Here is a 5,262-nt window from a genome sequence, read left to right on the forward strand (position 1 = left end):
CCGGAGACGGGGTGGTCAGACCCGTCCAGCTCGGGTCCTGGCCGAGGGCGCGTCCGGAGACGGGGTGGTCAGACCCGTCCAGCTCGGGTCCTGGCTGACGGAGCGTCCGGAGACGGGGTGGTCAGACCCATCCAGCTCAGGTCCTGGCTGACAGAGCGTCCGGAGACGGGGTGGTCAGACCCGTCCAGCTCCGGTCCTGGCCGACAGCTCTTGCACACAGGGGTGGCCTGCCGTTGAGTGCCAGGTGTGGGGCCCCACACTGTGGCCAGTGCCAGCCAGAGCCAATTTAGGAGCAAAGACGAGGCCTAGAGGAGGCACTTCTGCCCACTCCGAGAGCACAGTGACGCTGGGGACTGGTACCCAGGCCTCTGACTCCCAGTCCAGGCTCTCCTCCCAAGACCCCCCCCCCCTCCTCCATCCACGGCGCTGGGGGCTCTGCGGACTGTACACTCGCTCCATCTCCTCTGGGCTGCATGGCAGGAATTTTTCAGATGACTCCTGTGAGGCAGCAGGCCCTTGGGGAGCTGTGGTTCCCCCGCCTCTCTCCATTCTCACTCCCGAAATAGAGCCTGGCCCCAGGGGACCGGGGGCTGGTGATGAGGACAGCCAAGCCAAGGGCCATCTGGCTGCCTCTGCCGACGCCCACTTCCCCCTGAAACCATCGTGGAGACGGAAGTAGGGAGGTGGCCAGGGGGCCGGGGCTGGCTCTGCCTCTGCTGGGGGGAGGCCCCCAGAAGTCGTTCCACGCTCCTGGGACCTGGTTCCTCTCCTTTAAAGGGGATGATGACATCCCCCTGTCCATGGTGGCTTTACGGCAGAGGGGGCAAAGGAACCCACCGACACTGAAGGCATTGGGGTCCGCAGGCTCCGCCCCAGGAAGGGGCCTCCAGGCCGGCCCTGGCAGACGCCCCAGCCCACCTTTGCCCACCGCTGCACTCCAGCCTCCGGCCCACCAGTTTCCCCTCGCCACCCACAGCCCAGCCCATTCTGCAAGACTCAGGGCAAGATGTCACAGGTGCTGCCTGGAGCCTGGACCCCGGGGCCTCATACCGAGGATAGAGCCTCTAGCGTCCCTGTGCGGTCCAGCAGGACAGCAAACAGGCAGGGGAGCCATGTCCGGCCCTCGTGGCAGGACTTCGCCCTCCAAGGACCTCACCGGGGCTGGGCTGCAGGCCTCTCAGCACCTTCTTGGGCCCATGTCCCAGTGGCTTCTGGGGTCCCTGCACCTGCCACTTCACTCTCCATTACCCATGGGTCCCAGACTGTTCAAGCCTCCACCTCCACCATTTTGATGCTACAACCTCTTCCCTCAACTTGCTACCTAGATTTTGTTGCTAAGCATATGAAAATCCTGTGAAGGCTGCGTGTGGTGCCTCATGCCTGTAACTCCAGCACTTTGGGAGGCTGAGACAAGAGACTTACTATAGGCCTGGGGTTCAAGACCAGCCTGGGCAACACAGCAAGATCCCCACCTCTAAAACAATAATAGATATGGTGGCATGTAGTGGTCCTAGCTACTTGGAAAGCTGAGGCAGGGGGATTGCTTGAGCCCAGGAGTTTGAGGCTGAGCTGAGCTATGATTGAGCAACTCCAGCCTGGGCAACATAGCAAGACCCCATCTCTCTAAAAAAAGAGAAAAACTTATGTAAGTTATTGACACTCCCCTTCTACCCAGCATCCACAACACATATACCATTGTATCTGCTTACCCACTCAGCCACCCACCCATCCAATCATCCATCTATTCACTGTTCATCCATCCCTTCACCCATCCAATCAGCCACCCATCCACCATCCTCCATCCATCCATTCCCCCATCCATCCACCATGCATCCTTCCATGCATTCGTCCATCCATCCATCGACCCCCCTTTCCATCCACCCATTGACCCACCTTTTCTTCCACTCATCTATCCACCCATCTACTTATCCATCCACTCTTCCATGCATCCATCCATCCATCCATCCACCCACCTACCCTCCCAAACACCTAACCATACATTCATCCATCCATCATCCATCTATCCATCATTCACCTATCCACCCATCCATCCATCTACCCATCCGCCCATCCATCCATCCACTTATTAATCCTTTCATGCATTCATCCGTCCATCCACCCATTCATCCGTCCATCCACCCACCTTTCCATCCACCCATCTATCCAACCATCCACCCATCTATGTATCCACCCATTCATTCACCTACCTACCCATCCACGCATCCACCCACCCACCCACAAACCTTTTCATCCACCCATCTATACATCCAGCCACCCATCTATCTATCCATCCTTCCATCCATTCATCCATCTACCTATCCATCCACCCATTCATCGATCCATCCATTCACCCACCCATCCACTCATCCATCCATCCGCTTACCCATCCACCCACCCACCCACCTTTCCATCCACCCATCTGTTCACCCATCCACCCACCTCTCTATCCATCCATCTACCCACCATTCATCCAATTGTTCAACCACAATCCATTCTCCCAGCCTTGCGCAATCATTCTTCAGGCTACATACCCACCCACCACGTGTACATCCTCTCACCCATCCACTCAGGCATACAGGATCAATCAGAATTTATCAGTGCCTCAGGCCCAGGCACACAGAGATGGCTCCAGACTGCCCAGACTTACATGATTCACATGCTCAAAGGTGAAAGCAAAGATCCAGGCCTCAGAACTGCTCATCACGTCACGTGGCTGGATCCTAATTAATATCCAGGCTTTGGCCGTGGGAGCTCTCTGTGAGTGTGTGGCATGGGACTCCCACTGGGACGTGGATTCCAAGGGTTTCGCTGCTAGAGTCAGCTAATGGGGATGGGGGGTTATGGTAGCCATTGAATTCTAGAACGGAAATGGAGGGAGTCTGGAGACGCCTGCTCTGACACATAAAAGCTGTTGCCACTCATGTCTTGGGGCTTCCTTCCATGAAATTTATTCAGTGGGAAGTGCTGAGGCCCGAAGTGCCTGGCCCTGGGCTGGGGGTGATGATTCAGCAGGAGAAACATGGTTGGGATGGCCTGCATCTGGGGCTTGTTCAGGGGGAGGTGCTGCCCTCTTGGCTGACTGTCCACGCCACAGTCCAGGAGCAAGGCTGTGCTAAGAGGGACCTGGAGGACTGAAAAGGAGGCTCCTTCCCACCACCTCCCCAGGTCCGGATGCATTTTGGGGGAACAGGAGGTGAGAAGGGCTCAAATAAACGGTCGGTCTCTGTTTGGGGTTGTTCTGGCCATTGTGGGGTAGGCGAGGGGAGCGGCAGGTACTGTGCAAACCCAGCTAGGACCTGGGCCGGGGCTGACGGAGGCCTCCTGGTCGGGGGACCAGCTTTCTGCAGGTCACAGTCAGGACTCCACACCCCGGACACCCGGAAGCAGCCAGAATCTTCTTTGGAAGACGTGTGGACTCCCAGCCTCGCCTGAGGCGTTAGTGTGCTCACCCAGGGGAGGAGGCTCAGAGGCCTTCAGCTGTCCAGACCTGAATTTTATTCAACCAAGCTCCCCTCCAGGGTTTGCACGGTGATGACTTCCTAACCCACTGCAGAACTTTGCTCATTTCTGGGATGCCCAGGGCTATCTGCTGCTTGGACGTCAGAAGGACCAGGACTTCTATCTCTGCCCCACTGGGTCCAAGCTGTGTGACCTTGGGGCATGGCTTTGCCTCTCTGAGCCTCCTTTCCTCAGCTCAGAAATGGGACAATAATAGCACCCCCCGCACAGGGTGCATGCAGATACAAGGGAACCTGTGTTCACGGCCAGCCCAGTCTGGGAAGAGGGGTCCCCTCCCTCCCTCTCTTCCCCTTTCCCCCCTCCCCCAGATGGGGGTGTGCAGGTCCAGCTCACCCAGAACGCTGGCAGATGGAACAGGCTTGGACTCATCGCTTTCTGTCTGAAGCCTTAAGTCTTGGCTTACACAATTAGGATAATCCCAGCACGGAGCTCTGAAAACTCAGGGAAGAGGACTGGGCACAGGGGTGAGCCACCCGCCCCGCCGGCTTCACTGAGTCAATCAGATGGCGGCTCCATGATTTACCTTCCTATTTACAGAGCAAGCCTCAGTGCCCAGAAAGCCCCGTGTGGCAGCGGCCTCAGGACACAGATGAATGAGGTGTTGGGTGAGGAACGAGGCTGGCGTGGGTGGGAGTGGGCCTGGCTTCGCGTCCATGCGGGCCTCGGTGCTGGGTGGCTCATCAGAGCCTGCAGCCCCCGCCCGCTCCTGCAGCTGGACTGTAGGCGCTGCCCTCCACCCGCTGGCCCCATCTGCCCCAGCTCCCTCCTGGCCTCTCCCCTGTGTCTGCTGGAGCCCGAGGGCCTCCCAGAGGTCCCAGGCCTCCCCGGGACAGGCTGCCCCTCCTTGGAGGGGCTCGCTGCTCTGTGCCCCCCGACGCTGGCCGCCTAGCCACCCCAGAAGCCACGCTGGCCGTGCTCTCGCAGGCCACTGGGAGGGATCCCAGAGTCTTCAGGGTAACAATGGCTGGCTCTCCCACAGGCCCACTGAGCGTGGGATGCTGTGGCAGAAACCTTTGTGTCGGTCAGCTCTCCTGGTCCTGGGAAGAGCCGCACCCAGCGGGACCAAGATGAGCCCCATTTTGCAGATGAGGATCCTGGAGCTTGGAGGGCGAGGCCCTGGTCACGGAGGGTGTCGTGAGACTGGAAGATTCCGCTGGTCCAGCAGGATGGAGCCGCCCTTCCCGAGCTGCAGTCGGCGTCTGTCCTCCCGTGCGTGTGTCCAGGTACATGAGCCAGAAGGAGTTCTCCAGGAGGACCCAGCTCTCTTCTGCCTGGCTCCATTAAGCACCTGCCCTTCACGTGCGGGGAGCAGACACCAACAGAGATGACGGGGGACGCTGCCATGAAAACGGTCACCAGCCACAGCATCCAGGCCACGCGGCAGAGCCAGCCCCTGAGGATGGCAGGACCACACATCCATGGCCGCTACTTAGGGTGACGCACGCTCCCTTGCGATCCTGGGGATGGACCGAGCCCAAAGCCTCAGCCTGTGCCCAGTTTCCTCTGCTGCCATCCCTGCTGGTCCACACCTCAGTCCTGGTGGACGCAGGTCTCAGCCCTGGTCTTCTACCCAGAGAAACAATGGAGTTATCACACCTGTGGGGCTGCGTGCACCTCCTCTGGGTGTGAAAGGGGCAGGTGAGGTGGGCAGGGGGCATGCCCTTCCAGACGGCAAGGCAGGCCTGGCACCTCGGAAGGGAGAGGGGAGGACAGGCAGGATGGGGAGGACGAGGAGGACGGGGG

The 5,262-nt window shown here is 59.2% G+C and overlaps 1 long non-coding RNA gene across 1 annotated transcript; it reads left to right on the forward strand.

The window, feature by feature from the left end:
- The first annotated feature begins 3,106 nt into the window (after positions 1 to 3,106).
- Positions 3,107 to 4,886, forward strand: LOC119472743. The gene is made up of 3 exons (XR_005201930.1): positions 3,107 to 3,193; positions 4,057 to 4,124; positions 4,605 to 4,886. It is a non-coding gene; the product is annotated as an uncharacterized LOC119472743 (long non-coding RNA).
- The last annotated feature ends 376 nt before the right edge of the window (positions 4,887 to 5,262 follow it).

This window comes from Cebus imitator, unplaced genomic scaffold (genome assembly GCF_001604975.1).
Source record: "Cebus imitator isolate Cc_AM_T3 unplaced genomic scaffold, Cebus_imitator-1.0 Scaffold117, whole genome shotgun sequence".
NCBI lineage: Eukaryota > Metazoa > Chordata > Mammalia > Primates > Cebidae > Cebus > Cebus imitator.